The sequence below is a fragment of the Pteronotus mesoamericanus genome, unplaced genomic scaffold (genome assembly GCF_021234165.1).
Source record: "Pteronotus mesoamericanus isolate MK-2021 breed Mesoamerican mustached bat unplaced genomic scaffold, CSHL_Meso_final contig_82, whole genome shotgun sequence".
Taxonomy (NCBI): Eukaryota; Metazoa; Chordata; class Mammalia; order Chiroptera; family Mormoopidae; genus Pteronotus; species Pteronotus mesoamericanus.
The window spans coordinates 2027738-2054441 of NW_026555265.1; the positions used below are offsets into that span (position 1 = coordinate 2027738).

General features: G+C 41.1%; 1 protein-coding gene across 2 annotated transcripts in view; it reads left to right on the forward strand.

Moving 5' to 3' along the window:
* The window catches only part of ST6GAL1 (ST6 beta-galactoside alpha-2,6-sialyltransferase 1), a 116120-nt gene that overhangs the window by 39303 nt on the left and 50113 nt on the right, over positions 1–26704 (forward strand). The window contains exon 1 of one of the 2 annotated variants that reach the window (XM_054585094.1): positions 18982–19070. The exons of the other annotated variant lie outside the window; for it this stretch is intronic. The gene's annotated coding sequence lies outside the window, so the exon portion shown is untranslated. Of the gene's footprint in view, positions 1–18981; positions 19071–26704 lie in introns of those variants that run through there. 2 annotated transcript variants of the gene reach the window in all.

A 26704-nucleotide genomic window follows, 5' to 3' on the forward strand; every position in this document is an offset into this window, starting at 1 on the left:
GCCTTGGAAGAAGACATGATCATTATTACAGGTGTGAAAGGAGATGCTGGCTGGCCATTTTTTTGTTGCTGCTGAGTGGGGAATTCATTCAACATGTAGTGGGTTTGCCACCTGACTGTCTACTAAGATCTTTTCTAACTAATGGTGTCCTGCAAGGCTTCAGAGGAAGCTTAGCTCCACATATTGTGCACAAGGGAACCCAGATAACAATGTTGGTGGTCTGATGGGATGGGGCAGTGGAGAAGGTTTGAACTTTGGATGCAGTGCTCATGATTTAAATCTTCTTGTCCTTACTAGTTGTCAATAAGTTCTGCGACTTGAAGTGGAACAATGTATAACAAAACCAATTTTACTATAGGCTAATTGATATAAACAAATGTTAAGTTCCTACAGCATCTCATCAATGTTATAACAAAATGGTGTTATTTGAGGACCTGCTGTATTTGATATTCTCTGCAATCAATAAAAAGTTAGAATCCCAAAGTGACAACCAGGTAGCATTTTCTATTTGAAAAACAGTGTAACTACAGGGCACTTGAATTTGAGTGTCTTCTCCCCAGGATCTCAGGGACCTTCAGGACCTGATGTCCTTCCAGCACTGTTTCAGTCATCCAAATCCTACATACCCATCAAGGTCCAACCCTATTTCTCACAGGAAGCCTTCGCTTACCTATTCTTATCTATATACAGGCGTGGTCTTGCCTCTGTGTGCCATAGGTATGGACTGTGGAATTGACAAGTTGGGTTTGAATTCTAGCTCTGTAATACTTACGTGACCTTGGGTAAGGGGCTTAACTTTCCATGTAAAGATACTCATCTTTACCTATACAATGCAGGTGGCTTGCATCTACCTTGCAGTGTTAATGATAATCGGAGAGAGAATGACTAGTGCAGCACCTGACACATAGTTCATGTTCAGACAGTGGTATTGATATATGATTATTATTGATAGGTATCAGGTTTGACATCTGTGTTCAACCTACCCCAAGGGTGGTTACCTGGTATGAAGAATTCCCTGGCCAGCACCATTTGCAACTGGAGTGAGTTGTCATAATAAACCTATGGACTTGAGATTGAAGGAAAAATAATTCTTATAGGACCTGTTTTTTTGCGGGGAGGGTGGGGGGCTGATTAGGGAGTCAGCTGGACTTCTATCATTCCAAAAAGAAAAGTAATTTTGTATTCTCTTCTCTCCAGCATGTCAGATGGATTAAAGGCAAGACAGAATGATGGCTAGTGAAAGTGGAAGTGAAACTCAGCACGGTTGCAGACTCGCAGAAGCCATCCCATGGGATTAGAGCAGGGTTTTTCCGTTAGGCAACTCCACAGGGTTAAAACAATGTTTTAGAAAATAAAGGGATCTTAAATAACTGTGCCTTCAAGGCCTAGTTTACATGTAGGGGTAGCAGCATGCTAGAAAGTTCTAGGCTTAGGAGGTGGGATTTGAATCTTGGTTCTGTCCCTTTCTTAGCTGTGTGGCCTTTGTCAAAATCACTCAGTTGCTCTAAGCTTCACCTTTCTCACCTGTAAAATAATAAACCCACAGAGTTATACAGAAGATTTAAGATAAAACAGAAAGCATCTGGTATAGAATAGGAGCTCAGTGAGTGATACTTATAATACTGGTGATGGTTATGATAATAACAACAACTAAATACTAGGCTCTCTGAGTTCCATACACTGTATATAGGTAGACATGGCTGTATATAGGTGGACATGACTATGTGTCCTCAACAAAGATTGTCTTTGTTACCTGAGCTATACCACATGTTCTGTATCAGCCACATATTTCAATGGGTTAAGATGTGATTATCTTCTTCCCCTAAATATCAACTCTATTATTAGAAGCCTTGTATAGCTTCTTCACCTCAGAGAGGCAGTGCATGGGTATACAGAGTAGAATGTCAATTCAACTCTACCTACTCAGTGCATTTTTTTTTAAGGGGAAAGATTGAGAAAGAAAGAGAATAATTGAAATAGTGCCCACAGTTCTACTAGTTACTCAACGTAATTTAAGGCTTGCACAGTGCGAGTGGGGAAGACATGAATCAGGGCTTCCTTTAGTCTTTGCAGGGTGAGCATGTTTGGCTTGGTATGATCCCAGTGTTGAAATACTTGTCTTGTTCATGCTGCATGGCACTAAACTCAGGATAATAATGCTGGTACCCAAAAGAACTCACAACCTCCTCCAGGGCTGGAGAATAACCCAGCTGTTCACTGAATGAACTTTTGCATGAGTGTTCTGGGTTGCATAAACAGATTATGTATTCCGTAGTTTCTCAGTGATTTAAGGTAGGAGGACTTAGTTTTTAACTTTCTTTCATGGACTGCACATGAATATCCATGCAAAATAATATTTTACCTTAACCTACTTCTAATTCAGCTGTTTACTTATTTTTAATTTTATCTGTAAATATTTCACTGTATATGTTTAAAAGGCATTCTTTAAAAATAAAAACTTAACTACAATATACTATTATCACACTTAAATAAGGAACAATTTCTGCATATCATCAGATATGGAGTCAATATTAAAATTTGCCCCATTGTTATATATATGTATGCAAACATACACTCATATATATGTATATATATGTATATAATTTTATAAAACAGTTCGCTTGTGCAAGTCAGGATTCAAATCAAGTCCCTCCATTGCAATAGGTCGATATAACTTTTAAAATACTTAAAATGCTTTTAAACAATATTTTCCCTAGGGAGGGGAATTTTTGACGCTGGTATTGATTTTGTAACTCACCGTTGGGAAAGTTGTGGCCCCACTGCCCATACATGCAGAGGGGGCCGCAGGCTCACAGATGCCGTCTCTGCATAGGTGCTCATCTGCTGCCATTGCTCACTGTCCCTCTCAGAAACACTCATTTTCTCATCTTAAATGAAAATATGTCCTTTTGAGATTAGTCTTTAAATATTTGAATACCAATCTGAAGGACAAGTTCAGCTGCAGAAATTTAATTTCAGATCGTTACCCAAGAAGCTTTGTGTATTTGCTTTTCCTGGGCCATGCAGGTGGAACACTGTGTTTTTGGTAAAGTACAAGTTTGCAGTCAACTTAACTAGCAATAATCTAGAGCTTATTTTAGAATTAGGAAGAAACACACTATGAGATAGAGAAGCCCACCCTGCCAACTACAGGATGGCGTAGACTTTTGTTTTCATGCTTGCTGGCATTGGGAGGTGGAAAACAGTGTAGATGGTAAGGAGGTTTGAAACTGGAAAAGCCTCTGTTTGTGCTGCCTGTCACCTACCAGACCCAACAAGCAGAGAAAGGGATTGAGTCTTTATAGGCACTTTATTCAGATGGCCAGTGATCTGAGAAGACAGTGGGTTATGTACCCTAACAGACCGCCTTACATTTCCTTTCAAGCCAGCCTTTCTTATAAGGGGAAAAAAGTGTAGGTAAGGGACTTAGAATTCAGGAAAGAGGTTAATCAGATAAACGCTGCAGTCCAGTAATTTCCCTAGCTTCCTTTCATCTGCTGAAAGCGATTTTCTTTATCCGTGCCCAGTGTCCTGCGTTCTGGGCGGTAAACTCTCTCTCCCTGGACATGTGGCTCAGGTACTACCTTGATAGCTTAAGGTTTCGTCTGGAGCACAAAGGTCAATCACTCATGGTCTCAAGGAGTGAGCTGGGTGGTAAACTGTCTGTCCCTGGACATATGGCTCAGATACCACCTTGATTGCTTAAGGTCTTGTCTGGAGCACAAAGGTCAATCACTTGTGGTCTCCTGGAGTGAGGGTGTGCCATACTTTCAGTTTCTGAAACAATAGCTTTTTACACATACTAACTACTAGGCTTATTAAGTATTACATTAAACGAAAATGTTCCAACTCTTGAGTCCCTCGTCAGTATTTCCTGGCTAAAAATAGGAACAGGATATTTTGAGACAGGGCTATTGCTCTCCCAAGCCTCTGTGCAAATAGCTGAGGTTTATGCAGTTGGCACAGATGGTCCTTAAGTTCCTACGAGCTTACTGTACGCATCCCTCAGTGGGCTGTGGGGTGAGCTGGAGGAGCCTAAAGTAGCAAAGGCAGGAGGGCAGTGGTGTTCCATCTGCAGGAAGAACCTTTCAACCAGGGGTCTCTCATGATAAGATTCATCATGTTAGGTGGCACATTGAACGTCAGGTGCTGATATTTACTTTGGATTAAATGCTATAACATTCCTTGATCGTTCACACCTTTCAGCCTTGCAAAGGCCTCCCAGAGTCCTTCCTGTTGGTCATTTCATATGTCTCCCCCATCACCACCCTTCTCTGCTTTTACCAAGTAAAGTGCATCGGCCCCTTGCTTTCTGGTGCATTTACACTCACTCACTCGATTTCACTCACTCGATTGCAAGTGTATTCCATGTCGTATTGTCAAATTTTTTTTTGCAAGGCCTTCTCTATCACTGTACCTGGAGCTCCCTAAGCATAGTGTCTGGTACACAGGGCATACTCAGCCTGTGTTGGTTTGGGGGAGTCTGCCTGCAGCACTCTGTTTTGGCTGTGTTGCGGGGCATGTGAGAAGGAAGAGGTGTGTTCTTGGGGAAACTTGTGTTTAGAAACATGAGACATGGAAAATAGTTATATAAAAGTAGAAAATGGAAGGCAAAGAATATAACAGGCAGCAGACAGGACTGCCCAATCTCCTCTCTTTGCAAATTATGCTACTTAATTCTGGCCGACAGAGTTCTCTACAGTTTATCAAGACTTTTGTAAGCATTCTCTCATGCCACAAACAAGATATTATTATTCTCTGTTTTGTAAATGACAAAACTATAGCTCAGAGGAGTGAAATGACATACTAAGGGCCACCTAATTAGCAATGGCAGAACCAGGACTGGTGCCAGTCTTTTGATTCTAAATCTAATTTCCTTTTTACTCCTTGTCACATGTCTCAGGTTGGTATCGAGGGGCCTGGAAAGAGGAAGGGACTCATTTGGTACCACAGATGTAATTAAAGACTTTAGACACCAAGACTTGACAATCCTGAGCACTCTAGGTGGCCCGTGAATGGCAAGGGAAAAATAGAGATTGAACATTGAACAGTTACTATACTCACTGGAAATAGAAAGTAAACCACAAGTGTAGGCTGCATATGTAATTTTAAAATTTTATAATACATTAAAAAGTAAAAACAGAGAGATGAAATTAATTTTCAGTGTTTTATTTAACTCAATGTATCCAAAATATTATTTACTTTATCATGTAATCAATGTAAATCTTACATTCTTTTTTCCCATATGAAATTGTCAGACTCTGGTGTATATTTTACATGTCTGGCACATCTCAGTATGGATTAGCCACATTCCTAAGGCTTGGTAGCCACATGTGGCTGGTGGCTTACTGTATTGGGCAGCACAGTTCTAAGTGGTTTATGTTTCTTTTATTTCCGCAGTCATGTGAAGAATTGTTTATAGCACTACCTAATAGCTGAGGAAATGAAGCCCAGAGAAGTTAGGTAACTTGCCTATGTTCACAAAGCTGGAAGGTGACAGAGCTGGATTCTGACCCAGGTCTCTCTCTCCTCTTGGCACTAGTGGACAGCCAATCCTCAGGAAGGGAGCAGTGCTTGATTGGGACCTGGAAGTGTGGCTGAACTGAATAGGTGGAAATGAGCAGTGGCCTTGATGTTGACGTTGTGATATTACTACTGAGGGTTTCAGCTGCTGCTGATGTCGTTGGTGTTCTGTGTGGTAGGGAAGGCGACCCAGGGGCAAAGCAGAGGTAGCCAATTTCCAAATCTTTGTTATGGTTCCTTCTGGGAGGTAGCCAAGAGATGAGAGTGTAGTGAAGGGAACTATTGTCTTCAAGTATATATGCCAAAGTTCAGGGAGTTCTTTCACAATACAGGTCCTCTCCTGGGACTTGAGGCCATTAATAAGTCTTTTCTTTTAGAAGTTATGTGAAGATTTAGGTTCTAGCACATGGAGCTCAGCTAGCCAGGGCCAGGTTGTAAAGTGCTGAGTAAATATATTTGCTCTCTCCTTCAGCTGAGGCAGGAGATCTTTTTGGAGGAGGACAGTTTTATTTATTTATTTTTAACTCCTCACCTGAGAACATTTTTTTCATTGCTTTGAGAAAGAGAGGAGTGGGGGAAGAGGGAGAGAGGGAGAGAAAAACATCCACTGGTTGCTTTTGAACCCACAACCTTTATGGTCTATGAGATGTCACTCCTACCAACTGAGCCACGCAGGCCAGGGCTGTCTCTTTCCAGGAAGACTACAGTAGTCCTATAATGGAGGAGAAACTGGATTAAGAGGCCCCTGTGCTTGCCCCAAAGGCAACCAAATTGGTCCTACAATTGTTTTTCTTATTTTATTCCCAAACATTGCAGTGACAATAAAAATACACTTTTAAAATTTTAAAATTAATACAATTTTACAATGTTTCCTTGCAATCATTGCCCATTTGTGAAAAAAAAAGTTTTTAGTGTAATTATAAGTTTAGTATGGATGAAGTTGATTTTGTTTCTCCCCTTATCATGAACATTTTCCCATCTTTATAGTGCATGTAGTATGTTAATGGCTTCCAAGGGTATCACTGAATTCTGTATCATAATTTATTTTTTCCTGTGGCTAGAATATTTAGGTTATTTCAACACTTCTTGACATTATACTTGATGCTACAGCCTGCAATCACATGCTTATGTTTTCTTCCTACCTTTATAATTAGATTCTAAAAGTTACAAATTTATTAAAATTATATATTGCTTATAACTATAATTATAAATATAAACTTTCTTTACAATAAATAGTCCAGCCTTTGAATTCTAGGCCAGAAAGCTACACATACTTTTAAATGTGTTGGTTGTTCTAGGCTATTACTTCTTTTTTTTTGAGGTATTGCTTTCTTTATTTCCTCGAGTTTTACTGACGTACAGTTGACATATAGCACCGTATGTGTATAGCATAAATTCCTTTTTCCCAGCAATAAATTAGATGAGAATTCATCACCTTTGCCACAAAATCATTACTCTAAAGTTTTCCTAAATTTAACAAAGGTAAAAATTTGCCAAGTGGTTGTGTGTACTTCCCCACATACCTCTGAGAACACTGCTGATGTAACCGACCAGTTACAGGGGAGACAGGTGAGGCCACCATCCGTGGAGTGGCACCTTCCTGGGAGGAAGGTTGGTTAGTTTCCCTTTGCAGACTGCAGGTGAGGGCCGTGCCCATATATCCACTGCCTTCAAGCCTGGGCACGCGTTTCCCCAAATGTGCCCAGCTTTACTTCCCATGTTGTACAAAGGCAGGACAGAGCTTCATTCCACTGAATGTGACCTTCCTGTTACCTTCTCTACCCCTGAATACACATGGATCTGGCATTGAAGTCAGAAAGATATGTGATGCTGGGCACGTTATTTTATCTTCTTTGCCTCTTTTCTTTATCTTTAAATGAGGATGCCAGTGGCATCTTATTATAATGTTGCTGGCAGGATTAAATGTGTTAATATTTGGAAAGTACCAAGAACAGTGCCTGGCACATAGTGAGTACTCAGTGGTGTACATGTGGGTTTGAATCTCTGTTCTAACACTTTCTAGATGCTTACATTGCATAAATTACTTCCCCTTTCTGGCTTTCAGCTTTATTATCTTTAAAATGGGACGACAGCACCTGCCTCACAGAGCTGTTGCATGGTTTCAGTGAGATTTAGCACACAGCCCTGCACGTAAAAGGCCCTCCATAAATTCAACTGAAAGTAAAATTTTTTTTAAGTTTCCTTTTCTACTCTGCCAAAGAGAGAGCTTTGACCCCTTACATTGGTCTAAGCAGCAGATCTGTTGTAATGAGCACTTAGATTTTGACCATGTTTGTTTTTTGGTGGTATGTTTTTCTGTCCACATTGTAAGTTTGGGACCATCCTAAAACTAATGGGAGGCAAATCAACACTTTCATGTCCCTGCAGCTTTTAAAGGTTTTAAATGAAATCTTGTTTTTGAGGTTAGTAAGTATATAATTTTACTGAGAGAGGGTGATACTTCTTATACTTACTAATTTAGTCATTTACCCCCACAGCTGGTGTCAAAGGAAACTGTCAGGTTTATGGAAGGTGTGAATCATTCATGCTCAGTGACACAGATTTTGCTAAATGATAAGGTAAAAGTCACATTCTTTAGGAAATGCAAAGAAATGACCTAAGAGACACTTGAGCACAGCCCATCCCATCCCTACCTCCTGTCTGTTCAGCCTCTCCTCATCTTCATGTTCCAGTTGAGATGTCACCCCAGGCAGCCTGCCTGAACCCTCCAGACTGGGTAGCTGAACTCTTCACGTGGTAACACGCTCTGTAGCTGTAATTCCCTTACCTATCTCTCTCCCTGTGGGGGCAGAGACCTGCCTTAATCACCCCTGCAATTCTTGTTTTACCTATCACTGGCCTTGAAGAGCATAGCACTCCATAAGTATTGGTTGGCTGAATGGATGAACTTGCAAAAACCTGCTTGTGATGCTAGAAGGTGTGTGTATAATCATGACAGGTGGATCTGAAAAGTGAGGCAAGTGGAAGGTCTGCTTGGGTTGAGGAAAAATGAATGCAATAATATTTGTTTGGAAAGTGCATAGGACTTTCCTTCCATCTTGCACTCTGTGAAGCATTGGTGGTTCTCTTATCCCAGCTGGTTTCCACCCCTAAGTAGCTTCTCTCTTTCAACATCCTGCCAACTCCCATCTGTGCCGTCTACCCTTGCCAAGGATTTGGGGTGAGGATAGTTCTGTATGTGTTTGTGTCTAATGTGTAGCCTTCCTGTTTCCTGGGCAAAACCCGGACCCTGAGCGTATCATAGAAAGGATGAACATTTCCTCCTTCAAGCTTCATGCCAGGGCCCCACTGGCTTTTCTTGGATGGCAGTAATTGGCGGAGTGGTGTACTAGGCAGGTATAGGAATAATCTTGGTGTGAAATGAGCTTTGCTCTTCAAATATAGGTTTTGGGGCCTTCTTCTTTATCACTGCTCATCTGGGAAGTCCTGTTTAACCTAATAATTCTATTCTTTACTGAGTTTCTATTGTAGGCTGGACAGTGTACTAGCAATTTCATAAATATTGTCTCAAGTTCACATTTTCAGGACCCACATGAGTCTTCTACATCTTCCAAGAAGCCTGGCCACATACTGAAGCCCAGCATGACATGTGGTAGTTGGCAAATCTAAGAGGGCACTAAGAAATCTGAGTTTCATTTTGGCTCTATCACAAACCAATGACATGGCCTTCTCTACGCCAGTGAGCCTCAGATTTCTTATCTGTAAAAATGAGATGGGCAAGTTTAATCAGGTGCTTTCTAAATTTCCTTCTGTTTCATACCCTCAGTGGTCTACTTCAGTCCACCCTGCTGTCTTCTTTGTCTGAGCTACTTTTGGATTATAGGTCAGAACTGTGTAGTTTAGTAGCACTGTATGTTCCAAGTGAGTCTTATCTGTCAAGGGTACCCTGATCTCCCAGTGACAAAGACAGGATCCTGTTCTCTTAAACTCTTCCTAAACCTGGGCCTACCATACTGGTGAAGTATGAGGCTGTTACCCCTGTGTGAGGTCCTAAAACATCCTGAGTGCATGTATTTTTCCTGGGACAGTTATTTCTTATATTAAAAACTGAGATTAGTTGTCTGTGCTATTTCCAGATAACTTGGACTTTAAATGTTACTAAGTTATACTCATCCATTATTTTCCTTTCTATTATCAGTGCCTTCTGTGTCCCAAGACGTCTTTGTCTACTGCAAGTTTATGAAGATATTCTTTTATATTTTCTTCTAGAAGCTTTTTAGTTTGAAGTTTTCACATAAAGTTCTTGAATCCACATCAAATTAATTGTATAGAGTGAAGTAGAGGTCAAGGTTTTTTGTTTTTTTGTGGTTTGTTTGTTTGTTTTGTTTTGCATTGATATCCAGACATTAGAACTAATTATTAATAAGACTTTCTTTTCTCCTCTGATCATTGGCACTACTATGAAAAAATAAGTTACTATATACATGTGGGCCTATTTAGGGATTCTGTTCTTTTTCATTCATCTATTTTTCCTTACACTAGTAACACATTGTCTTGATTATGGTGGTTTTGTAATAAATTTGATAATGTAAGTCCTTTAACTTTGTTCTTCTAACGTTGTCTTTGCTATTCTAGGTCATTTGTATTTCCTTATAAACTTTAGATTTAGCTTATTAATTTCTACAAAGTAGCCAGTGGGATTTTGATTAAGAGTGCATTGAAACTGTAGATCAATGTGCTAGTCAGGGTTCTCCAGAGAAAAAGAACTTACACACATGCATACCAGTCTGACAATAGAATGCATGTGTGTGTGGAGGGAGGAAGGGATGGAGGGAGAGAGAAAGAGAAAGGGAGGTTGAGAGACAGACAGCCAGACAGAGATTTATGATAAATAATTGGTTCACATGGTTATGGAGGCTAACAAGTCTCAAGATTTGCAGTCAGCAAGCTGGAGTCCCAGTTTGAACCTGCAGGCCTGAGAACCAGGAAAGCCAATGGTGTAGTTTTAGTCTAAATGTGGGCAGTCTTATAACCATGAAGAAATGATGTTTCAGTTCAAGTCATAAGTCAGGGAAAAAAACTGACATCCCAGCTCAAGGAAATCAAATACCCAGAGCCGTACCCCACCCCTTACTCATAACAGGGTATTGGTTCTATTCAGACTTCAACTGATTGGATAAGGCCCACCCACACTTGGGAAGGCAATCTGCTTTACTCAGCCTACCAAGTGAAATGTTAATCTCATCCAAAACACCTTACAGACATATCCAGAATAATGTTTGACCAATATCTGGGCACCCTGTGGCTCAGTCAAGTTGACACATCCGATTTATCATCACAATCAATTTGGGGAAGAATTGACCTTTTCACAAAATTGAACCTTCCAATTCATGAATATAATGTACTCATTGATTTAGGTCTTCTTTAATTTCTGTTAGTAAGATTTTATAGTTTTATATAAAAAGTCTTGCCTATCTTTAATTACATTTTCTTCTTGGCTTTGATGTTTCGTTACTATAACTTGTACTTAAGATATATTTTCCAATTATTTGTGAACTTGTACTTTTAAAGAATACGCAAGTTTTAGGAGAAGGATAACTCCCAATCCATCATATAGCAGTGATGTTTAGGAACTACCATTCTGGACATAACCATCAATCATTACTAAAATATCCTTTATAACTGTATGCTACTTTGTCATTACCAAAGCATCCTGATACCAAAGTCATTCTGTATAAAGGTGCCTTTTTATAACTATCACTGAGAATACACCTCAAAGGGGCATGGCTTTATAGAGACTCTCCTGCCTCAGCCCTCTGAAGATGGTGTAAAAGGAAAGAAAGAAGGCAGCAGAGGGGGAAAAGTAGACCGAGATGACTGTATGTAAGACAACTAGGACTGGGAGAGAGAGCAGGGTCACTGTTAGCCCAGAGGGTGCTTATGTGTCTGCTAGGGATAGATGCCCTGATATGGAAAGATGCCATCGTGCCAGGGCCAGGTTCCAGCGTGCAGTGAACAACTCACACAATCATGTGTGACACCCCGGAGGGAAAGCATCAGCTACAGAAACCTTCACTCTTCAGGAATTAAGAATGAAGAACCTAAATTAGTATTTTAATTTTTTCCTTTTGAGAAATTCACCAGTACTTTTAAGATGATTTAAGCTACAGGGAAGAGACTGTCTTCCTTTCCTTCCTTTTTGCAGCTTTCCCTCTTTCTAGCCTTTCCCTTTCTTCTTATCTTCCCTCCATTACACAGCTCTTACTGAGTGCCAGGACCTAAAAATGTAGAGAAAAATGAGGTGGCATCTGTCCCCAGGAGCTTGTTAAGACTTACAAACTCTTTTGATTGCCACCAAAAATAAGTAATATGTTTTATGGTATTGTAGATACTTAAAAATGTCTTTTTTTTTTTAAGAAATACATGTGGAAATATTTGTGAATGAAATGATATGCTACTTGTCATGTGTTTCAAAATTATCCAGGAGGTACAGGAGTAGGTAGTAATATAAACAAAATAAGTGGCCATAGTTGATGATTATTGAATCTGGGTTAGGGTCCATATGAGTTAATTATCTGTCATCTATCTGTATCTATCTAGTTATCTGAGACAAAAGTTTCATGAAATATGACCTACCCTTATTACATGCAATGAATTTTTCTATTTTCTTAACTAGTTTATTTTTTTAAAGGCTGGTAGTGATGTTCCAAATTGATTTTGAGACCCACTAATGTACAGTAATACATATCTTAAAAGACACCAGTATAATGAGAAAGAGTGAGAGACCTATAAAATGAGATTATTTCACTGAAGAATGGTACCAGGGTATCTACAGAGAGCTGTGTGACACAGGGAGAGAAGAACTGTCTGACAGGGTCCTGGAGAGTCTGGGAAAGCCTCACAGATGTCCTTGAACAGTTAGCTTGGAAGTCGAAGCATGTATATATTTGACAAGATGACAGGGAGAGAAATTTCAGCTCAAGGTTGAGGGCAGGGGTCAAGTGGGAAACGGAGAGGTGGGAGGCGTGAGCCTTCGTTCAATACAGCTGGAATGTGAGGGTTGTGGGGAAGCATCAGCAGCAGCATATGAGGTTACAGATAGCAGAAGCAGTAGTAGAAATCACAACAGGTCTTATGGGATAGGTTAAAGAGTTCGGATTTTATTCTGTGTGTCTCAGGAAGACATTGGAAGGTAAACTTAAAAAAGACCCTGTTCCATTTGCCTCTGACAAAGGTCAGCTATGTGTAGACAGGTCAGTCTACCCTGTGTAGTCATGATTTAGAACAGAAAGCTCAGACCCAAAGGAAGTCCAGTCCTGGAAGCCAGATCTTCTCACCCACCCTATGTAGTTATCCTCCTGTTCTGCTGTGTGTGTTCTCAGAAGATCCACACAGACACACAAATTGGGCTCTTTTAAGTATTTACTAAAACAAAAATTACAGTCACTTTCAGGGCCCAGTAAGAGGTGGGCATAGAGCCAACTCTGCTTTTTCATTTTCCCTCTGTAGGGTTCCCTTATTTGCAGAGTAAAGTTACAGTAATAATTTTGATAATAAGTGCTTGCATTTATGACATGGCATTTTCTAGGTCCTTTCCAACTATTCACTCATTTAATCTTCACAACAATTCTATGTTTTAAGTATTATTATTTCCATTTCGTAGATGAGAAAACTGAGATACATAGAAGGAGCAATGACTTGGGTAGGGTCACAATCCAGCAATTAACAAAGCTGGGGTTTAGGCGAAGTCCACTCTCAATCACCATGATGCTTCTTGGTTGGGTTTGACTTCATTCCAGCTATATTCTGAACCCAGATGTTTGAACAAAAATAGACATGAAAAAGATTTGGCTTTAAATTGGGTTCTCAATATTGCCATACTTGAATCTTCCTTAATTCAGAGGAAGGAGACAGTTTTTCTAGCTGTGAGAAGAAGGATGGCTTCTTGGGAAGAAGTGGTATTTTTTTAAAAGTATATTTTATTGATTATGCTGTAACAGTTGTTCCATGTTTTTCTGATACATGTTCATACCTGATTCAGTAGATATGTACTTTGCAGTGCTTAGGCTCAAAGGATCAGGGTAAACTTCAGGTGGGGTTCTGGGCAATGTCTCAATTTACTCTTTGGAGCAAAATTCAGACCTGGATCATGGTCTTTCTGGGGCGTCCAGCCAAGCTGGGATCTCTGCCTCAATTCATTTCCCTGGCCCCTCATCTTCCTCTCACTCTCATTCTAAATCCAGGCCCAGAGCCCCTAAATTGGGCATGTTCTTAGTACACACATGTATGCCTTCCAGAAGACTGGGAATAGCCAAAACAGAGGAGAGGGTTGTGATTCCAAATAACCTGTCTGCTTGAAGACCAGGCGACAACTCAAAGCATTTTTCCTCTCCTGCTTTTGATTGAGGGGAAGAGGGTGTTGGGAGGGTGCGGGCCCTCGAAGTTATTTGAATACCATCTGGCCCAGGCTCACAGGTGAGGCTAGGAAACCCTCCAACACTCTCTCAGCTCAGAGTGTGGGTGCAGCTGACTGGAAGAGAAGTATTTCTCTGGAACTCAAGGTTGGGTACCCAGGCCTCAGTGCTGTCAGCCTGGGCACCCAACCCTGCCTGGGTTTTGCTATGGGACCACCTCACTGATTTTCCTGTGTTTTTTTTTTTTTTTTTTTTTTTTTTACCTGGGCACATTCCAATTGCAAGAGACATAAGGGTGGGGCTGGGAAGGGGAGTGAGTTTGGCCTATTTTCTAAAATGAGGGAAAATCCAGAGAGAAGACAGCAAGCTTTATCATGAGGATTGTGTCTACTGACTGTTCTGGTCTTGGGCAGTGAGCCCTCTTCTCTGTGGAAATGAGAACTGAACTTCTTGTCATCTTCCCTGGGCTCTCAGGGTATAAGCTTGGAGAACATTGAACAATTCTGTGTTTTCATCTTCATGATCATAGAGAAATGATTCTTTTTTAAAATTTAATTTTATTTTTATCATGTTTATTCTATTACAGTTGTCTCAATTTTTCCCCCTTTGCCCTCCTCCACCCATCCCACCCCCACCCCCACTCGCACAGTCAATTCCCACTCTGTTGTCCATGCCCATGGGTCATTCATACATGTTCTTTGTCTAGTCCCTTCCCCTTCTTTCCACCATTGTCCTCTTTCCCCATCTCCTCTGGTCACTTTCAGTCTGCTCCATGTTTCCGTGCCTGTGATTTATTTTGTTCGTTAGTTTATTTTGTTGAATAGAGTCCACTTATAGGTGAGATCATATGGTATTTGTCTTTCATCAACTGGCTTACTTCACTTAGCTTAATATTCTCCAGTTCCATTCATGTTGTTGCAAAAGGTAGGAGTTCCATCTCTCTCTCTCTCTCTCTCTCTCTCTCTCTTTCTTTCTTTCTTTCTTTCTTAAATGCAGATTGATTTTATTTATTTTTTAGATGTCAAAGTTAATTATAAAATATTTAAAAAATTTAAAACCATTATAAAGTCTCAGCAATTAAACCAACATGACATCAGCACAGAAATAATCAAGTAGACCAATGAAATATAATGAGCATTCTAGAGACAAACATATCTAACAATATAATATATGATTAAGTTGATATATCAAATCAATGGGTAAAATAAGACTTATTCAACAAATAAGGTGCATGGACCACTATTACTTGGAATAAAACAAATATAGAGCCTTATTTCACACATTATACAAGAAATATTCAGGTGAGTTAATAATCAATATGTAGAATCTAAAGAGTTTTAGACAAAAATAGAACTAATATTTTTCATGACCTGAAGTAAAATGTTGAAACCCAGAAGTTATAAACATAGACAATATGACTATATTAAACATTTAACTATATACTGATATACATATAAAAAAGTTAAAGAACAAGGAATAGAATAGGAAAGTATTTGCGACACATCTAAAATATGGTTAATAGGTTTCTGTTTTTTCTTTTTTTTTAAGGAAAGAAGTTCTACAAACCTTTAATCCATAAATGGTTAAAGAATACCGAAAAGTCATTTAAACGGTTTTGTTTTTTTTTTAAATAATAGAAATAGGCAACAAATATACTAAAACAGGTTTAGTTTCAACAAATAGTAAAGGACCAATTAAAATAACATCATTGTCACAATCAGATTAATGAGTATTAAAATTATTGGTAATGTCAAGTATTGGCAACTCTGAAAGAAACTGGGTATTCATAGAAACTTTTCTTCATCTTAAAGCAGTCCTTTTAGCATATTTTACAGTGCTGGTTTGGTGGAGGTCCATTCTTTTAGCCTTTTGTCTGGGAAACTCCTTATTTCACCTTCCATTTTAATTGAGAGCCTTGCTGGGTAGAGCAGTCTCGGTTGCAGACCTTTGCTTTCATTACTTGGAATATTTCTTGCCAGTCCCTTCTGGCTTGCAGGATTTCTGTTGAGAAATCAGCTGCTAGCCATATTGGGGCTCCCTTATATGTCACTACCTCTTTCTCCCTTGCTTGCTTTAGGATTCTCTGTCTTTGATATTTGCCATTTTAACGATGATGTGTCTTGGAGTAGGCCTTATTGTGTTCCTCTTGAATGGGACCCTCTGTGCTTCCAGGACTTGTGTGACTTTTTCTCTCCTCCAATTAGGGAAGTTTTCCATCATGACTTTTTCAAACAGGTTCTCTATCCCTTCCTCATCCTCTTCTCGTATCCCTATTATACAGATATTATTACATTTCAGGTTGTCCTGCATTTTCCTAAATGCCTCTTCATTCTTTTCGAGCCTTTTTTCATTTTCTTGCTCTTTCTGGGAGCTTTTTTCTACCTTATCATCCAGCTCACTGATTCGGTCCTCAGCTTCATCTATCCTGCTTTTGATTCCTTTTACTGTGTTCTTCAATTCAGAAATTGTATTCTTCATTTCCTCTTGTCTCTTATTGATATTTTCTATGTCCTTTTTCATGCTGATGTAGTTTGCAGTAAGTTTCTTGTAGTTTCCCTGTAGTTTTTTGTAATTCTCTCTGAGCTCACTGAGTTCATTGAGCTTCCTTAGAACCATTGTTTGGAACTCAGTATCTGATAGTTTACTTGCCTCTATTTCACTGCCTTCTCTTTCTGAGGATTGCTCCTTTCCCTTTGAGTGGGGTGTATTTCTTTGCCTTCCCATTATTTGTGAGACTCTTCTCTTTTGCTTCTGATTCTTAAGTTGATCTGTCTTGATTTCCTGACTTTGTGGTGTGAACTTCTATGGTTGGAGACCACTGTTTTTACTTTCTGGATCTGCCAGAGGCATCTGATGATGTCAGATGTCATCCCTGTCTGCCCTTAGGCAATCTGTTCGAGATTTCCAGTAATCTACTGTTCGTGGCTGCCTTCTTCAGTTGTTAATCTATTCACTCTGCACTCAGCAGGCCACCTTAGACAGCTCAGGGCAGGGCGGAGTCCATCCTGGAGGCAGGGTCACTGGGTCCTTTCACGCTGCTGCCATATGGGGAAGGAGTCAGCACTGGGATCCCGCCAGCTACTCTCTCCATTCTCTCCCCAAAGCCTCCATCCGCAGTCTTTCCTCAAGTGTCACCAGACGTCTCTGCACCCCCTTTAGCCAGGGATCTACTGTCTGTGGCTGCTCCTCTGCACTCAGCAGGCAGCTTAGACAGCACAGGGCAGGATGGAATCCCACCTGGGGGTGGGGCTATTGGGTCCTTTGACGCTGGTGCCGCTCAGAGGGAGTGGTCTCTGCCTGATCAAGGCAGGTGCTGCTGCATGGGGGATGAGTCAGCACTGAGATCCCACTGGCTACTCTCTCATTTCTCTCCCTAGAGCCTCCTTCCTCAGTCTCTCCTCAGGCATCTCTAGCCTACTCTGCCCCAACCTTTGCCGGAGACCAGGGTAAGTGGCTGCAAATAAAAATGTATGTGTTAGCCCTTTAAACAGTTCTTTGTGTCTCCAGCCACCTGTCTCTGGCAGGGAGCAACCCTGCCACTTTACACAGCTGGCTGTTTTCTGTGTACTTTTTGGGCTCTGGTGCTGTGGGCTAGAGATCTCCACTTTTGGTTTAGACCCCACTCTACTCAGGGGGATCCAACTTGCTGTTTCAATATCCTTCTGGTGCTGCCGCCTGTGGGCACCCTGCCTGCCTTCTCAGGTCTCTACCGCACTTCTTACCAGTTAGACTGTGCTAAAGCTGATTCTTCTGTCTCTGAGTTTACAAGGCTCCTCTCGATATTGTTCAGTTGTTTGTTCCAGGTGATTTCTCCCCAATTTAGTTGTAATTCCAGGTTGGTCCTGGAAGGAGGTCAGTGTGGCTTCCACTCACTCCTCCGCCATCTTGATTCCTGTTTCGAGAAATGATTCTTTTAACAGTTTTAATTCTCCTCAGTTCATCATTGAGTGACACTTCAGTAGAAGAAATATTTTTTTAATCCTAACCTGAGGATATGTTTGTTGATTTTAGAGAGAGAGGAAGGGAGAGAAAGAGACAAACATTGCTGTGATAGAGAAACATCCACTAGTTGTCTCCCGTATGCATCTCAACTGGGATTGAACCCAGAGTGTTTTGGTGTATGGGACAACACTCAAACCTACTAAGTCACCCAGCCAGGGCAATAGAAGAAATCTTTAGTGTCTTAAATGTTTGTCAGTGTTCCTTTCTCCTCTTTCAAATGGGGATGGGTACTTTATCTACAGCTTCATTTCCTATGGCATTATAGGGGTGATGAAGTTAAGTCACTATCTTGGAGAAATTTAAAATAATTGTTTTATCTGCATAACTTAAAAGCTGCTTCTCATCTATTATTTCCTTGTGCTTTTATTACAGCCCTGTGATGTAAGGATTATTAAGCCTCCTACGTTGGGAGGAAAGAGAAGCTGAGAAATGATAAGTGACTTTTCAGGTACACACAGTGATTAAGAGGGAGGGACCTCACAACTGAGCCCTGGTTTCAGGCCTTTCCATGAGTTCCGCCTTCTCAGTAACAGCCCCTTGTCTCTGACTCCCTTGAGGGTCCCAAATTCTGGTTCTCTTCGCTGTGAAGCTGTGTTGAAATTGTTAACACCAAAAGTGGCAGATTCCAGTTTTGTTGAGATGAATATCAAGGTTCTATGTTTAGCCAAAGACAAATATTGACTTGTGACACTCTGGAAAGTTCATTTCTTATTGTCAGAACTGAAGACTTCTTCCACCTGTAGTGGCTAAGCCAGGCTCCAGCCTCCTATCCCTCCTTCCCTATGCCACCAGGTCCAGTTTTACAGGTCACCATTTACTAAGCACTTGACACATGTCAGACACTGCATGATCCTTTCAATCCTCCCAGCAATCCTGTGAGGCAGGCGGTTTTGTGCACATTTTATAAATGATTAAACAGAGGCCCAAGAACTCATGTCATTTGCCTAAGATCACATGGTGATGAATAATGAAACTGGCATGCAAATCTAGATTCGTCTGACTCCAAAGCTTGGTTCATGTGAAATTTAGCACCAGTCTACCAAGCCAGGCCTTGTCTGAAGCTCTTCCTCATCTCAGTCTTGGTTCTAATCCATACAGGAGGCTGCACCAGCATTTCTTGACTCCAGGCCATTCTGAATTAGGATCCTGGCTCTTCCTCTTCACAGTGAGGTGATGGTGGGCAAATCCTATAACCTCTCTGAGCCTCAGTTTCCTCACTTGTAAAATAGGTTGAGCAATTACCCATCTACGGAGTTATTTGGAAGATTTAACAGGTGCTTGGCACAGTGCCTGGCACATGGTAGGTGACTGGGAAGCAATGGCTATTACTCGTTTCTTGGGCACCTGCTTTCAGGGGATGGAGGCCCGGTTCTGTGAGCTGCAGAGTGCCTCCCCTCCTACCGCTGCACGTGCACGGCACCCCCCGGCTTGTCAGTTCCCTGCTCTGAAGCCTTTTAACTGCTCTTCACCATGTACTAATAAACTCTGGACTCTTCTACCTGCTACTCCTCACCGTGCCACACAGGGAGGCCCAAGTCTGTCTTCCAGCTTCAGCTTTGCACAACTGCTTGGGCTGACTTGAACGTCTCCCTGTGCCCCAGTGCCTTGCCCTCGCCTACCTCCATGTCATTACCCTCCCATCTTCCAGATCTTTCCCATCATGAAAGCTTCTTTGATCCTAGGCTGGCTGGATGTAGGTCCTTCCTTCTGGTCGAAGATTCTTGACCTTTGCGAAAGAAAACATTCACTTCTTTGGCAGACAAACCTAAGCCAAAGGCACTGACTTTAGCCCTGGGAACACTGAGGTAACTGGATGGTTCAGGTACTCAGTATCTAGTGGGGAAAAACAGACAAAGTAAATAGTGTGTTCGGCATTTGGGTCCTTGTCTGATTTCTTGTAGTATTTCAGACTTAACATCTTGAGGGCAGGGGGAGGGACAGCCCTCTGTTCTGAGCCCACAGTTACCATCCTCTTGGTTGAATTGATTGATCTGAATGGATGTGGTCAAAAGGTAAGCTCACCCTGGGAATTCCCATTCCCAGGCCAGCACCAATGAAGGGTTGGAGGGAGAGTCGGGAGGCCAAAGAAAGCTCTCTTCCTTCTGTAGCCCTCCTCCTTTTCCTCCACCCTCCCAAGTCTGTGTGTGATTTGGTCAGCATGCAGGATTTGGCATGCTTTGGATGACTTACTGCTGGGTTGTTCGGAGGGAAGCACACTGGCTTTAGAGCCAGACCTTCCTGGGCAGGTCACAAGACCTCTTCCAGCCTCAGTTTCCTCTTCTGTAGAATGTTGAAACAATAGATTTGACATTCACAAGAGAGTTCTCTTGGGACCTTTGAGAACTCTCAACATCCTCTTCATCATTGTGACAATGATCTTGTTAACTGACAACAGCCCTAAGGTGAGGCATTTGTTCTCTTGACAGGTGAGGTGCACACGCCACCTGAGCACATCATCTCCCCCATATATGCAGTCATGCATGAGCAAGCAATTTAAGTGATTTCTGTCCTTCAGGGATTCTGTGAGTACAGGGCTATAGGCATTTATAAATCTAATAGAAGAAATTCATCATTGAATATCAACTTGTGGTGACATGGGCTAGCTTTCTTTGGGAGCTGTAGTTCACAAGCAGTTATTTCTGTCATTTCCTGACTCATGAACGTCATAGAATCCCTGTGCCCTGGGTAGTAGCCTGGGGGTGAGCTCTCTCATGCAGCAAGGGACTGGCTCATGCCAGCTTTCTAGTGCACATACGTCATATTCGCTCCTGAAAAAAAAAATAAGGTTGTTTTAGGTATAGGACCTTTGGGGCTGTTCTCAAGTAGTCAAAATCCCAAATATTCACTCTGTAAATGACAAAGGCCAGCTGTAATAACAGCAGCCACACAGGGCTGCTGGAGGATTCAGCGAGATGGAATGTCAAGTGTCCAATATTCTATGTGTGCCCTGGGTCTTGAATTTCAGTCCATTGGTTTCCTTATGCACTGAAGCCATTTGTTTCTGTGTTTAGGTGGACATGGTTGTAGCTCAGAGTCAGAGGTCAAACAAGATGAGTACAGGCATTTGAGGTGCAGTCTTAGGATTCAGACAGCAGATTCAAGCCTTGGCACTACTACTTATTAGTAAAAATCCTTTAACCTCTATAAGAGTCGGCTTTCTAATCTACAAAGTGGAAATGGTAATGATGCCAACCTCAGAGGATGGTGGTTAGGATTGAATGAATTATTACATGTCTAGGTTTAGCACAGTACCTGACACATAGGGAGCCCCATAGAGAGCAGTCATGGTGATGTCCCTCTCTCCTCTTTACTTGGCTACCTGCCCAGTCGGTGCTTCATGTTCATTGATGATTTCGGTTCAAGTCTAAAATCGTTTTTTAAATTTTTGAATTAACTGCCTCCCACTCTCAACATGCATACCAAAGGCCCTGGCAGTGGGCACCAGTTTGATATTGAGTGCCACCTGTATAACTTGTGCTTGGCAGTGCTGAGGAGAAAACAGAGAAGGGGTGATTATGAAATGTATCCCCACAGAGTCCTTTTCTGATTCAAAGAATAATATTCTCACACACAGCACCTGGAGGCGCATGCAAGAAATGATTTGCTCAGGCCAGGAGTGTGATCGAAGTATATACATGTAGTAGACTCCATGTTGGAGAGTCTGGAAGCTTCCACCTTGGGTGCACCTTTGGATCCCCTCTAAAAAGGAGGGAGTGGTGAGTAGGAAAGTTTGGCGTTCAGATTAATTAGTAAGTGCTGAGATCTAAATATCTAAAACTTCCACTGGTCAACATGTGCCAATAAGCACCAAATCAGTGCAGACATTAATTGGTCTTTGTGTATGTGTCATGGGGGAGGGAAAATCCAGAAAACCAGCCCTTACCTTATAGGAGGGATTGGTCACAGGCGAGGAGTGAAAATTAAATGTGAGCCTTCATCTGGGACTGATGAGAGTACAGAACACTCCTTCTCCAAAGAGAAAGTCAAGATCACAGTCATGAGTAGAGAAAGGTGAAAGGTGCACCTTGATGCAAGGGATGTTAGCGCTCTCTCTGGTTGTATTGACTACTCTTGGCCTCATTACAGACATGAATTATTCACATATCCTCCTTGGGCTGGAACTCAGAACTGATGACAATTTGGCCTGAAATTCTCGAAGAGCTGGATTGAAGTGGAGGCCCTGCCAGCTGCGCAGTAACTCTGAGCCATCGTGGGGCAGCAAGCACTGTGGGTTGTGGAAGAGCCTGTGTTAAGCTGGGACTAAATGCTTGAGCCCAAGTGTTGACTCATTACCCATGGTAACTGGACTGGCATTGCCCACTCTCCTCTCCGTGAAGTCCTGGCCTCTCTCCAGTTCTGCTTACAGTCACCCTCCCATGAACTTTTACATTCTTTAAGGCCTCTGTTAATGTTTATTTGTCCCAAGTAATTAAATCACAATCTACTGAGGGTAATAATTAGGCATCTACATTTTTATTTTATTATTTTTTAAATTTCTTACTGGGTTTTTCCATGACCATTTAACCCCCTAATCTCCCCTCTCCCTTCTGCAATCACCACACTGTTGTCCATGTCCATGAGTCCTTTTTCCTTTTTGCTCAGTCCCTCCAGCCCCTCACTCCTCCTCTTCCCCCTTAAGCTGTCATCTTGCTCTCTATGAGTCTGGCATCTACAATTAAAATGTTTCCTTGATGATGTTAATGCCCGGGTAATATAGAAAAGTAGTGTTCAAAATGAGTCCTTTTACCTGAGGATGGACTTGATCAAACTCTCTTTTACATTCTTCCCACTTTTCTCTTTTTATGGTGACCCATTTGGCTTTGGGCTGGTCCTAGGAAAAACATCAATTTGCTAAGGTGAGAGAGGTAAACAGCTGTCACCTGGGTGACTTTAAGGAGATCTTACTTCAGTGATTTTGACAAGAAATGAAATTCTGGCCCTGGCTTCCTTACGGAAGGGTAGAGCAAACAGCCTTTGACATGATTTTTCAGCCCAGGCATTCCTGAAAGAAATTATGTTCAGGACAACATTAGTAGACATTGTTCTCATGAAAGTTAAACTGGAGTTTGCAGAGAGGAGAGAGAGATGTAGGCCATCAGACCCTTAAATCCATCAGATCAGGATTTAAGAGAAAATTCTTGATTTTTGGTCTTTCCATAGAATTCTTTCCCTCCCACGTTGTTCCTCCTTCATTTCAGCCTGAGAGAACTCTGGGCAGCCTAAGTCCCCTACCTAGCTATACCAGATCTGTTTTGTCCCAGGGGGTTATCTTTCTAATGTAACTGCTGCTGTGCATTCAACTGCTTGCTGTGTGCTGAGATGATGGAAGGGTAGAATTCTGATTTTACATTGCTGTTCTCTTGATTTTTAAGCACTTGGGAACCAGATTCTTCCAAATAAGCTTAAAATGCCTTAATTTGCCCAGTTGGGGGCAGTTGGGTATCTAGCCTACCCATAGTATCTGTTTTTTTTCAGGAGGCCAAATGGGGTCAGAAGGCTGTGATTGTATTGAAGTACGTTTTAGTCCATACAAACCAGAATTCTTTTCCCAGGCCTCTATAGACCCACAAGACACTTTTTGTTTTTCAAAAAGTCAGCTGTAAGAAGCATGTTCATCCCAACAAACCTGTACAGGCTAAGGAAATCACCAAGTTTCTTTGAATCATGCTGGATTTTTATCAACTGACTGTGATAACAATGACAACCTCATGCTGGTTAGAGCCCTTATTGGCAGCAATATCTTTGTTCGTTTGATAACAAGAATGAAAATTCTCAACTAAATTTGACTGACAACATCTTTCAAAACCTGGGGATCATAGCGGGGGAAACAAATGCAAGAGGTACTTGGTGTGCGTGAATTTAGAAACTGTTGGCTTTGACCAAATTAAGGGAAGCATCTGTTTTTTCACTGTGCTAGTGAAATGTTGGGATGAGGAGAGAACTGTGTGGGTGATGGAAAATCTATAGCTGAGAATTCTGCTGATGTTCTTAGACCAGTAGGAACAAATATTTAGGAAGTCTGTTAAGTACTAGTATTCATTAGAGTAATACTAGCTGCTATAATGGTCTCACTTCTTAATCACCTTAACCTAGAAGTAACACGTTATTTTTGCTCGCATTTCATTGCTGATAACTAGTCATGTGCTCCCACCCGGAAGCAAGATGTGTGCATGTGTGCACTTGCTGGAAAATGTAATTTCTGGGTGGGTTGTCACTTTCAGCCACAACTCTATATGCATCTGCCATACAGAGCACATTTTTGGTGGGGCACCCAGCCAACCCTGAAATGAGGAAACAAGAAGAGGAGTCATTACAGGATTAAGTTGCAGTTCAGGTGGCACAAATTAAGAGTTCATGAATTTAGAGAAAGGAAACCTGTCATTTGGAGATTTCTGGAATCCAGGACACATGCACCATTTCTCGGAGATATTATGATTAGCCGAGGTAGCTTCAGAGGGCCATACGGTGTCAAGGTCTTTAGGAATAGAAAGTTCAGGTCCTAAGGCACAGACAAGAATGAGGTTTTTATGATGAGAGGATAAGAAGATGGGGATCAGGGCAGAGAAAAAAGAGGGGTCATCAAAATGTCCCAGATGGTGTCTGGCAACTACAGTTCACCTGGTCACACAGACAGACTCTCCTCAGCTCTTTGAAGGAACCCTAGTGGAGGGACATATGTTAGATAGTATGAGCAGCTTGCAAGTTAGAAACCTGGCTCACTTGGCGTCTCCATTTTGTCATTTATAAAAGAGGAGTGCTAATAACCCAACTCGATAGGATGGTGGTAAGAACTCAATTTAATAATATATATAAAATGCCAGCACGAGTAAGAGCTCAGTAAAGGATTCATGGGCCTTTCTCACCTATATTCTTACAATACCTTCTTCTCCCTCTCCTGCTTCCTCTCCCCTTCCCTTTCCCCTTCCCCTCCCCTCCTTCTCCCTCTCCCTTGTCCTCCTCCTCCTCCTCCTTCTTTTCTTCTTCTTTGCATTAGTATTTTGTTGAGTATTTTTATTTTTTAATATAATCCTTATTATATGCTTTTCCTTTACCATTTAGTCCCCTTATACCCCCTACCCCCAGCAATCACCACACTGTCCATTCGTCCTTTTTCCTCTTTGTTCACTCCTTCCACCCCCTAACTTACCCTCCCCCTAACTGTTATCTCTTCTCCATCTATGAGCCTGTCTCTGTTTTTCTTGTTAGTTCAGTTTGTTAGATTTCACATATGAGTGAAATCATCTGGTGTTTGTCTTTCTCTGACTGGCTTATTTCACTTAGCATTATGTTCTCCAGGTCCATCCATACTGTTGTAAAGGGTAAAATTTTCTTCTTTTTTTACGGTTGAGTAGAATTCCATTGTGTAAATGTCCCACAGTTGTTTTATCCAATCATCTATTGATGGACACTTGGCTGCTTCCATATCTTGGCAATTGTAAATAAGGTTGCAATGACCATAGGGGTGCTTATGTTCTTTCAAATTAGTGTTTTGGGTTCCTTTGGATCTATTCCCAGCAGTGGGATTGCTGGGTCAAAAGACAGATCCATTTTTAATTTTTTGAGGTATTTCCATACTGTTTTAGACAGTGGCTGCACCAATCTGCATTCCCACTAACAGTGCAAAAGTCTTCCCCTTTCTCCACATCCTTGCCAGTACTTGTTTGTTGACTTATTGATGATAGTCATTCTGACAGGTGTGAGATGGTATTTCATTGTGGATTTTATTTGCATTTCTCTGATGATTAGTGATGTTGAGCATCTTTTCATGTTTATTGTCCACCTGTAAGTCCTGTTTGGAGAAGTGTCTACTGAGGCCCTTTGCCCATTTTTTTAAATTGGCTTATTTTTTCAGTGTTGAGTTTTGTGAGTATTTTATAAATTTTGGATATTAACCCCTTATCAGATGTATCATTGAATATATTCTCCCATTATGTGGGTTGTTTTCTATTTTGTTGACGATTTCTTTTGCTGTGCAAAAACTTTTTAGTTTGATATAGTCCCATTTGTTTATTTTGTCTTTTGTTTCCCTTGCCTGGGGAGATATATCCAATAAAAACATTTCTATGAGCAATGTCCAAGATTTTGCTGCCTATATTTTCTTCTAGAAGTTTTATGGTTTCAGGTCTAACATTTAAGTCTTCAATCCATTTTTAATTCATCCTTGTGTGTGGTGTAAGAAGGTGGTCTAGTTTCATTTTTCTGCATGTACCAGTCCAATTTTCCCAACACCATTTATTGAATAGACTAACTTTAGCCCATTGTATCTGCTTGCTTCTTTTGTCAAATATTAATTGACTATAAAGGTGTGGGTTTACTTCTGGGATCTCTCTTCTGTTCCATTGATCTATGTGTCTGTTTTTACGCCAGTACCAGGCTGTTTTGATTTCTATGGCCTTGTATAGTTTGATATTAGGTAGCGTGATTCCTCCAACTTTGTTTTTTTTTCAGGCACTGTTGCTATGCCAGGCCTTTTGTGGTTCCATATACATTTTTGAAATATTTATTCTAGGACTGTGAAATACATCTTTGGAATTAATGTAGGAATTGCATTGAATCTATAGATTGCTTTGGATAGTATGGACATTTTAATGATGTTAATTCATTTAATCCATGAACATGGTATGTGCTTCCACTTATTTGCATCTTCTTCAATGTCTTTCTTCAGCATCTTATAATTTTCCATGTACAGGTATTTTACACCCTTGGTTAGGTTTATTCCTAGGTGTTTTATTCTGTTTGGAGCAATTGTGAATGGGATTGTTTTCTTAATTTCCCTCTCTGTTAGTTCATTATTGGTGTGTAAA